Below are 10,641 nucleotides of genomic sequence, written 5' to 3' on the forward strand. Positions count from 1 at the left end.
CCCAGCAAATACATTGACGTCCTGAGTCTTGTCTCTGGCGTCTACAGCCAATACAGGAGGCCACAACTTATTTGTTGTGATGATGGGAAATCTAAACAGTCGATGCTTTATCGCTCACTGCCATTTTTCGTTCCCGTATCATTTTATGTGACTTGGAGGGGTGCGGGGTTAAGGACGACTAGATCACAACATTGTTCGTTCATGAATTGACTCACTGATCGGGATATACAGAAGATACACTGCCTAGCAATACCTTGCACAGTCTCCACCACTATCAAAAGATATTAGCGTTGCACTCCGGTCCATTTCAAAGTCTTAGGAGCTGCTGGTCCCGTTTGCTGCATCCTCCCAATTGAACCCTGTGTCTTAAGTATGGGCTTGGCACCAGTGTCACCATGTGGGGTTTGAAATGCTGTATGTTTTTTTTATGTTCATGACGTGTCTGTGTGCCGGGTGAAATGCTGTGAACGTGGGTCATTGTAACGGTCATGTTGTGGAAGATGGTGAAAGGCAAACTATCCACCAGCTGCCAATGAGTTATTGGTGATCTATGAGGGAGGCAGTGGTAACATTTTAACTTCTTACTGTTAGACACTTCTTGGCAGGTAGCGACCAGATCTGTTCTCAGCTTAACCCTACAGAAGTGGTATAATTGCCACCCTGGGGCTCGGGAGTGATGTCATGGCATCTGTATAGTCTGAAATGTAAGTCTAGACTTACGCAGTGAAACTGTCTGCTTTGTTGTCTCTGTTCACACTGTAAGGCAGTTCACTGTACACAGTGGTTTGACCACTGTCCCTCAGTGGGTCGGTGCAGTAGAAATGAGGGTTGTCAGATCATGATTAATTATGGTTTATCATCAATTTGTGTGTTTTCCACAAAACAAATGATGATAATCATATATATTTATAATTATCTCCTTCCTTTGAAAGATCAGTGTGTAATTACCAAGGAAAAAGTGTTGCATTGTTACGATCGTTTTCTGCGTTTGTGTCACAAGGGTAGACTTTGATGCCCCTTTGACACAATGGTCAACAGGATGCAGAATTCGTCCGAAGCCCTGTGTCTGTTAATCTGCTTTTAATGTAGTGTATTTGGGTACGTCAGGTTAGAAGGATAAATAGTTCAATCTTAGCCTGTTAGATTCTGTCTGAAGGAGGGCTCTCGGCCCCCTGCTCTTTAATGTGAAATGCAGAGTTTAGTCTGCTCTGCAGCGGGAGACAGGTTTGAATTTTGCAACCTGCTCAGGTGGAAAAACAAACGAGCCCCCAAAACCCCCCGGGTTCCTCTCCTCCAGCCCTCGGTACAGGTCACAGGCCTGGCTTTAACACTGGCCTGAGCGACGATAGATACGATAGATAGAAACAAACCAACAAGGAATAGAGTCGATTTTATTTGTAATGTTTTTTTATTTGATGTAGGCCTATATATACATATATGTATGTGTGTATGTAGATCATTACTCCACATGTTTGTATGTTTTACAATACAACCAAGTTACTACTGTGACTTCCATACCTTAGACAAATCAATTTAGACTAGAGTCTGGGTGTGCGTTTCCTATTCTGTTTAAGATGCAGCTGTGCGTTGATTTGGAGATTGAGGAGAGAAGTGAATGTACAGCGCGGACTACTAGATAAATTGGGCATCTTTCTAAATTGTCCCTTTTAAATTGCAAATTGTGCGAGTGTGTCTGAGCCGGGGCCCAGTGATCCTCACGGGCCCTCGCTGCTCACAATACCGGTTCTGGTGGGTTTGTCACAGGTTTTTACTTGTTCTCCAAAACATGAGTACTGTTGGTGCCAATGCCCTTTTCTTTTCATTAGTTTTATTTCCATTTTTAAAATGAATATTGTACAACGTTTTTTGTGTGTGGGGGGTGGGGGGGAGGGGTGACAAGGATTGTTTTCAGATTTGTCTGTTAGGATAAAAAAAAAAATCGTTGTACCAAAAACAAAAAGTTATCATCTGCTCCATCCTTCAGCTTCAAGCAAACACCGCAGGACTGGATACATACAACGTCGCCAACGGACTTTCTGTGGCTGGGAAACCCACAGGAGCAGCATCGTGTGCGAGTCTTCTCGAGGCGGAGGGGAAAAATAAGCTTTCTGTTTAGTGTTTGTGCATTTTCACTGAAATGGCAGCTTTAAAGTTGTGTAACTGCTATTGTGATGCCAGTTCCCGTGTTTTAAGTGGAAAAATAATGACTTTTGCTTTGTGCTGTGTACACCTGATTTCTGGGGGAAAAAAAAATATATATAAGGAAAACCTCTTTTCACACACAGCTAAGAAGTGGCTGTTAACATATACAAAAAAAGCAGTGCAAAAGCGCTGAGTTGATTTTGTTTCAATATCAATAAATTGTGTTTCTTTTGAGGAAAAAAAAAAAAAATCTGTTTCTGCCTGGAAGTTGAGTTGAAGACAACGTCTCTGACCCTTTCTTTGTTGTGTTGCGAAGGAATCGTTTGCTGCCGTGTTTCCGTAAGAGAGAGAGGAGAAAGGAGGAGGAAAAAAACACTTTGCAGTCCAGGAGGGGGAGAGAAAAAGAGAGAGGGAGAGAGAGAGCAAGGGAAAGCGCACCTCATTGAATGAGTTCCAGGCTTGACCATCCTGTCTTGCCCCTTTCGAAGAGTTCCTGGTCTCGTGTGGTTAATTCTGACACCCCTCCCTGGCCCCCGACCTGACCCACACACCCCGCACCCCCTACTTTGCCTTCCAGTGGGGGGGGGGGCATTGTAATTGCTGCCACTGTACCACCCTGTGTTCCTATAGAGGGATGTGTCCTGCTTTGCTGTGAGAGCACGGACAACGGGAGAGAGAAAAATCCCCTCTGAAGCGAGAGGAAGGGGAGACGGGGGCAGTGCCGGCCTGTTTGCCTGTGACCTGGTTGTGCGACCTCTCGTGTCGGGTGTGCCGGGTTTCCTCTCGGCACCCGAGCGTTGGCCTTGACGCGGGTCTCTTGCCTCCCCCGAGCGAGGGGGGGGGGGGGGATATCCAGAGAGGAGAAACCACAGCGACATGACCAAAGCAGAGCCTCACACACACACCGCTGTCGGTCTTGCACACTATTGTGGGCGTCGGTAGTCCCTGCCCCGCGAGAGTCAGCGGCGAGGGGATGTCTTTCCTGCCATGGAGACGCTGCTGTTCACACATAACATCACTTCCCGCTTTGAGGAGCGTTTATTAAGTTGTTTTTTTTTGTGATTTTTTTTTTATTTTTTGTTATGGTTTAATTTTGCTTTGTTTTGCTCATCCTGCACCTGAAGGAAGAGGAGGCCCGAGGTGCAGGAATTGCACTGTCCGATGCCGCTCCACCGGGCCCTGCGCGGGGGCCAAGCACGTTTCCTGCGAGCCACGCTGGACGGCGATGGGAAATGCATGGTCCACATGGGTTTTGTTTTTCCCCCCCAGTTATGTTGTTTTTCCTCCTCCTCCTACCCGGAGGTGGGGGGGCAACTCCAGCACATTGTGAGCCCATTACAGCATCAGCTCCTTCCTAGTATTTCTCATGAGGGAATTAAAGCCAAAGTCATTGCTTTAGTCGCTGTGTTTGTCCTGTACAGGGATCCATAGTTGTTGTTGTTTTTTTTTTTTTTTTTTTTTTTTCCCCCGTTTCCTTTTTTTTGTGATTGATGTTCTCGGTGCACATTGTGAACCAACGAGAAGCCCTTGGGTACCAGAGTGTCACTCCAGCAGAATCCACACAGGAGGAGAGCCAGTACAAAGCACCTGCGTTTGCATCGGCACAGAGGGCGCTTTCCTCTCGCCCGCTCCGTCCTAGTTGTCCGAGTAACTGGGTTGGCACTGAGGATGCTTTCGGGGGCATCTTTTGTCTGCCCTCTGTGAAATTCTGAAGCTCAATTGCCCAGCTTTGGAAGACAAATGACGACAACAGCCACCGTCATGCCCGCCACCTCAGCCCCCAGACGGCCATTGTCACCCCCGGAGCACCTGAGTGCGGGCCCCTGGGGTCTGATGCGGGCGTCCTGGCGGATGACCACACTTGTGTAAGGTAACGTGCTCACCGGCTGGGTTAGGTTTGTGAAGTTGATTGACGGCACACAAGCCCCAGGTAAGTATTTGCAGACGGAACAGGATGTAATATATATATATATATATATATATATATATATATATTAGTTAATTATGTAAACTCTGTACATTTTTGAATACAGACTTTTTATTGAGTTTAAATCTCTGCCAATAAGCAGTATTCACATTACAGTGCTGCAGAGCTGATTGTTTTAAAGTGTCACATGCCCAGTCACATGACCGGCCGCTGTGCGGAGGGCTAAAGCTTGAGACCCCCGAGTCCCGCCCCGCTTAGAAGAGGCCTTGGTTTTATTAACTCACCTTATTTCTTTCTTATTGCTGTTTAATATTAATTTGTTTTTACTTATTAAACTTTTTTACGTATCAGTAAAATGTATCAAGGTAAACGCTAGACAAGTATTTCTGCCCATGTCCGAGTGTCAGCTCCCTGTGTGTAGTATAAGCACGTCACATGACCTTTCCAACTCTATCCCTGTGGAGAGAGTTGTGCGTTAGGCTGGTGTGTGTTTGTTAGCCTGCAGAAGTGTAGTGAAAACGTGTAGACCTTAAAAACAAAAGGGGTCGATTCCACTCTTTCAGTCCCAGTTCCCTCATTCAGACCCTTTCCAAACTCCAGCGCCAGTTCTTTTGTGCCATGGACAGAATAGGCTCTGCGGGAATTTGGGAAGAACTGGAATTGCGCCCCCCCACTGATAATGAGAGTGTAGGATATCCGCGGTGGTGGAGGGATGTATGTGCCTTTACATGGATCCATACCTGTGATGTAAAATTATATATTATGGGGAAGCAAGCTCAGGAAACAAAACAACGCACAGCCTTGTTACTAAATGTAAAAACAATATCTGCTTAAAGTGAGGTGCAAAACCTAAAAGAAAGAAACCTGAGATTTTACAAATGAGGAAATAGAAAATCTCCAAAGCAACTCACACTGGCACTATTATATATGCCCATATGACCCCCTGTGTTAATGCTGTGCAGGACACGTGTAAGCATTCCTATGTGATGGGGGGGGTCGGGGGGGTCGGGGGGGGGGGGGCATCACGGATGCATCCTCTGGAGCTCAGTACCTGTATGAGTTGGCAATTTGAGCTGGCTGCTGAGATCACTGGAGTCATTATAGTAGACGACATCACTGGAACAGCAGCTTCGATCAGGGGAATTGAGCTCATTTCCAGCTTGGCACAGAGAGAGACTTGTCTTGTTTGTAGAGAGAGAGGAACAGGGTAGTGCACAGTTTTGGGGACATAGTTGGGGTGTTGAAGTTGCTGTAGTCTTTTACCCAGTGTGGTGCAAGTCTTTGGCATTTGTCACTCAGATACAGTGGTTGTGATGGAAAGCTTCCTAGTAAGAGTCTGAGCAAAGGGCTGTCCTGAGTGCTTATCTGCTCGTGCCTGTGGCCGCTTCGTCCTGTGGCAGGTTTAGGTCCCGTAGAGGAACGTGGATGCTAACCTGACCCAGTTACACAAGCGGGTTCGGCACATTGTCAAGGAGCAATACTACTGTGTCGTGACTATGAGGCTTGTGCAGGAGATGTATAATACAGAAGCATATTAGAAAAAGGAAAAACAAACACACTTTGGAATTGGTAACACAATTGTGCATTTATTTTTAATGTAGGCTATATATATTTCAGTGTGACTGCATGAAGCCGTGGTGAGAGTGTGCCTCTGTACATTAGTGAATGACTCGCTTCCCCCCCTTGGTTTCTAGTGCAGTCGCAGTGATGAGAGTCTACAGGAAGGAATAACATTTGCACGCTTGTTTAGTTTTTTTCTTTACCTTGATTGGCTGTCTGAGGAAAAGTCACTCACTGTCCCCCAGAGAGGTCGGTAATGCAGCACAGAGCTTTGCATATTTACAGAAATGATTCCCTCTCAGGCTGTTTATTGTTGCCTATTGTGTGGGTTATGTTTTGCATGTTTTATTCAGTGCTGTCGAACAGTAGTGGCTACCTGTGTTTTTAAAACCAGGCTGTGAAAACAGACTACCACCACACCGATGAGGCTTTCTTCTGTTGTTTTTGGCTGCTTACTTTACTGCTTTAGCTGAGGGCCGGGCTCTGCAGCCTGATTGGGAGCCATACCTGCGACCTTTGACCCAGAGGGTTCACATTCCTTTGACCTCAGCATGTCTCGCCGACACGCACCGTCCTGCTGTGTTACAAGGAGCTGTCACTGTGGAGGGGGATCAGCATCTCTTGGAAAGTGTCGTTTTCGCTGTAAATCCATTCATTAAACTGTTCACAATACTCTGTGATGCTCTTGACAGACAGGATTAGCGAGGGTGACACGGTCATGTGATAGGAGACGGACAGGAGAGCAGAGACCAGGTCCCCCCTGCGCCGTGTCCCAGGCTGCCCTGCGATGCTGTGGCAGCCCGGCCCGGATGAGGACAGGAGCCGTGTCTGTTCACGCTGACCTGGCGGGCCGCAGCCCTGTGGCCCGATGGGCTTCTGATCCCTGCTGTCCAGGAACAGTCCGGCCAGCCGGGAGTCAGAGCTCAGACCCTTGTCTACAGACGCTGCGTTTCAGATATTTTTTTAGTTGTAGTTTCCCCACAGTGAGACCCTAGGCAGCAGCTTCGCAGTGGTGTTACACTCGTTTCCCATGCCTGCTTCAGGAAATCCCCCACCCTCCCGATTCCTCCCTGAGCGGGGTCCTTGAGACCCCGGGCTTGTCTCCCTGGATCTCTGTGTTGGTGGGAGTCCGGTGGGCCGCTTTGGTGTTTGAATGTATTTTGAATTGATTTTAGTTTCTTGTTCCAGTCGTTATCTGTGAAGGGCGTCCCTGTCGGGTGCGGGGGGGTAAGCTCGTTAACCCTTGGGGTCCCGCCCCGGCTCATTTGTTCATTTATTCTGTAGCCTGCTGTCTGATGACTGGGTTGCCAGGGCAAAACTGGAATGTAATTTAAGCTGTGACAAAATAGCGAAATGAATCCCCAATGTGAACACACTGCCAGCAGGGGCTGTGTGTCCCAGCACTGGAGGTACTGCAGAATCGACTTAGTGTTAGTCTCTTCTTGGGGACACTGTCCTATCAGTCTCAATGTCAATCTGAAATGTATTCTGCTGCTGTTATTATTATCATTATTATGATGAAGTTCCTCGTGGATCTGCCCAAGTCAGCACTCAGTTGCAGCACAGGCAGCTCCCTGGGAGGAGGGAGGCTTGTGAATGAAAAGAGGGGCTCCTGTGCTGCTCAAGAGAATGTTGGGTGGAAAAAAACGTGTGTAGTAATTAGAGGCTGCTTTGGGTTGATGAGTGTTCCCTCCCGCTCGTCCACACACACACACCTCTTTATGTATTCCACATGGCTGTGGTGCCGTCGCGAGCCCCTTTCCCATCTGCTCCGCTCGGACCCCCGCTGGTAGCTGCAGTGTTTGATCAGGGCCCACCAGCTGTGTCTCCGCAGCCGCTGTGAGAGAGTGTGTGTGTGTGTGTACTCAGCTGTTGTCAGGATGCCTAGCGCACAGCTTGTAGCTTGTAGGGGGGTTGTGGTGGTGGGGGGGTGACCTACAATCTTGAACGAGATGAATCGCGCCCCCCACCCTCCTCCGCTGGCGCTGTGTCTGTGGGAGAATGGGGCTCTTTTCAGCAGATTTGTGGTGCTTTTAATCCGAGTCTACTGGTTGCTGCTGCTGGTCGGCCAGTAATTCCGACTCCTGTGTCTCTACAAGCAAACATTTGTTTTCATAATAATAATTAAAAAAATATATATTTAAATATCGTGGCCCCTTTTTCAGACATTAATGAAGCCACACGTGGTGTTTGTATCAGGTGGGGAAATTAAAAGATGAATAAATGTTTTATTGAAGTGGCAGGATAATTAAATGACTTTGAGAAGAGCTTGTTTGTTGTTAGACTGGTTGTGTGTGTTTATATTGACCTCCTGTTCTTGGCTCATTGAAAGGCATGTGAATCGTCTGTGACGTTGGTGGAAATACCTGCTCAAGAGCTGAGCTGTCCAGGGGGAAATACAGTAAAGGTTTAAAATTGTACCAGTTTATCAAGATGTGCTTCAGTCCACGATGTTCTGATGTCTTTGATTGTGCGTATTAAGCCTTTACACGTCTTCCTGTTGTGATGAATACAGGGCTGCCATTATCTTTTTGTGTGTTTGTTTTGCAGACCCACAACCTCCACATACAACAGGCCCCACAGCCGAGGAGAAGGACACAGCGCTGCAGTTCAGTGGATAGCGAGTCCGATTGACTAATTAAGAGCTCAGGTGGGATGAAAACCTTGCGACACCCAGGACTGCACTTATAGGCCTATGGAGTGCGCGGACACGGAGGTGGAAAACGAACCCAGTCTCTCGTCTCTGACTCTGGTCTCAGGCCAGTGCCTAAGACAGACTTTCTTGTTTTGTTGTTGTTGTTGTAGAGTTGCGCGCTCCGGTTAAGCCTCCACGCAGCTGTTTCTGCTTCCTCACAGTGCTGCACGGACAGGGACAGGGACGGGGAGGAGGGTAAGTAACCTTTTAATGCTGTGTGCGTGTGCGCATTTGTTGCGAAGTGACTGCAAAAGTAGTCCTAAACATTGAAGGGAATTACTTTTTCTATTTCTCTCTTAAAATGATACTGTATGTATGAGTATTAAAGCTGGAAACAGTTATTATGAATTGTTATTATGTTGTTTAAACACGTTTGGAAATGTCAATAAAGGGTTTTTCGTGGCACAATCTGCTTTGTCCTGTCGTTACCTGTTGCAGCCGAGGTCTGATCCTGTGAGTTTAATTCACTGAGTGTCAGGTTTAGCTTTAAAGGTGATGGTCTATATCTGACATATATCTCCAGGGTCGAAGTCAAGGACTTGCCATTGTCACCTGAAACCCCATGTTTGTGTGTCAGGTATTCAGAGCACCGCAGCGCCTTGCAATGGGAGTCTCTGTAGCCGCGGTTAAGGGTGAGGTCATCCAGGGAATTGACCAGCTAGTCCCGGGCTGTGTAGGACGTGCCATAGTTCAGGCACTGAGCAAGAACAGGAGAGACAGGTACTTAGATCTGCTGATTTTCCCTCTTGCTAAATGAGCCATACTGTCCCAGTTAGTCCTAGAAGGCCTGTTGCTCACCAGTTGGCCAGCCCCGGGGGAATTCAGAGGGTTTGGTACATAATCTCCAGACGTAGTTGTAAATTATTTTATTGCCACTGATATTTTTCCATTTCCAAGGCTGTAAAGTTTCAGGCAAAGGAAACAGTTCAGGAACAAACGGAGGACAGAGAGAAGGAGGGAGAGGAAACAGACCAAAGCGGTTGTGGTCGATCTCTGCCGAACCTTGGCGGCAAGTCCGTGGCAGCAGGGCGGCTCGTGTTGAAGGAGACCTGTGGAAAAACACAGAGACGGGGCGCTCCGGGGGTGGCAGGACCCACACGAGGACAATCATCAGGAGCAGGCCGGCACCTGCGAGGAACATGTCCTCTCGGGTCACGTACAGATGGGGTCAGATGGCTCATTAACACACCCATGCTGATTCCCGTCCCGTTAACACGGCCACGGGGGACCTGTGCAGGACTTCAGGACGAGTCCCAAACTGCATTCTTCCATAATGTTATAGACAACATAAATAATGAGGAAACCACTTACCTGGCAGCACCATCAGGGTGACCTGGGTGGGATGCTGACCAGGGTAGAGTAGATTCTGGGGCGAGGATTTTACTGATCTCACAAGTCACTGGTCTCCATGAAAAATAAACTCCTAAAAGCGAAACACCCTCAGAAGTGAAGAGCGATCGCTTTCCTACAAGGCTCCTGTGTTGTCATCAAGAAACTCTGACAGGAGGAGTGTCAGATTCCACATCGCCTGTTGTCCTCGGGCACATCTAACACGACTGGCAAGGGCTCCTAATCCTCTGACAGTTTGGAGCTACACTGATTGATTGATTGATTGATTGATTGATTGACTGGCTGTGTAAGTGTTCAGGCCAGTCTCGTGAGGTACTGTAAATATGATTGTGTGTTTGTGTGTGTGTCTGAGCATGTGTGAGTGTGTGTGTGAGAGAGTGTTCGCGTGTGAGTGTGTCTGTGCATGTGTGTTAGTGTGAGAGTGTGTATCTGTGAGTGTGCGCTTGTGTACTCTAGTGTTGATATGCTGACAGTGTTGAGGACAGTACAGCTTCCCTTGACAGTGCATTGAGAAACAACACAAAACAACTAATCGAATCACCACAGGAAATACCACAAGGACCAGAACAATGGCACACAAATCATGATGACAAACTGCAGACTGTACAATAACACACCGCCCATTGGCCAGCAGGGGGCGCACTGGGACCACTGGGCTCTGTGCTGCTGTGCTGTGGTCATCCTGCTGTAATTACTTCAGCATGGGACACTTACACGCACTATAAACCACAGCGCAGAGGTTCACTTCACTTCACATCACCACACCGAGTGGGCAGTCAGCTGGAGCGGAGGGTGACATTCTGTAGGTCACTATGGGGGGGCGGGCAGCTCCTAAACTGATGAAGTTACCTGTGAATCTTATTGGGCCTGAGGCAGATCCTCCAATCCCCCCCTCGATCCTCTCCACATCAGACAACACCATTGGACAATATGAAGAAAACTGAATGATTGTCAAATCCCCTGCCTC

Source organism: Amia ocellicauda, chromosome 5 (genome assembly GCF_036373705.1).
Source record: "Amia ocellicauda isolate fAmiCal2 chromosome 5, fAmiCal2.hap1, whole genome shotgun sequence".
Classification (NCBI taxonomy): domain Eukaryota; kingdom Metazoa; phylum Chordata; class Actinopteri; order Amiiformes; family Amiidae; genus Amia; species Amia ocellicauda.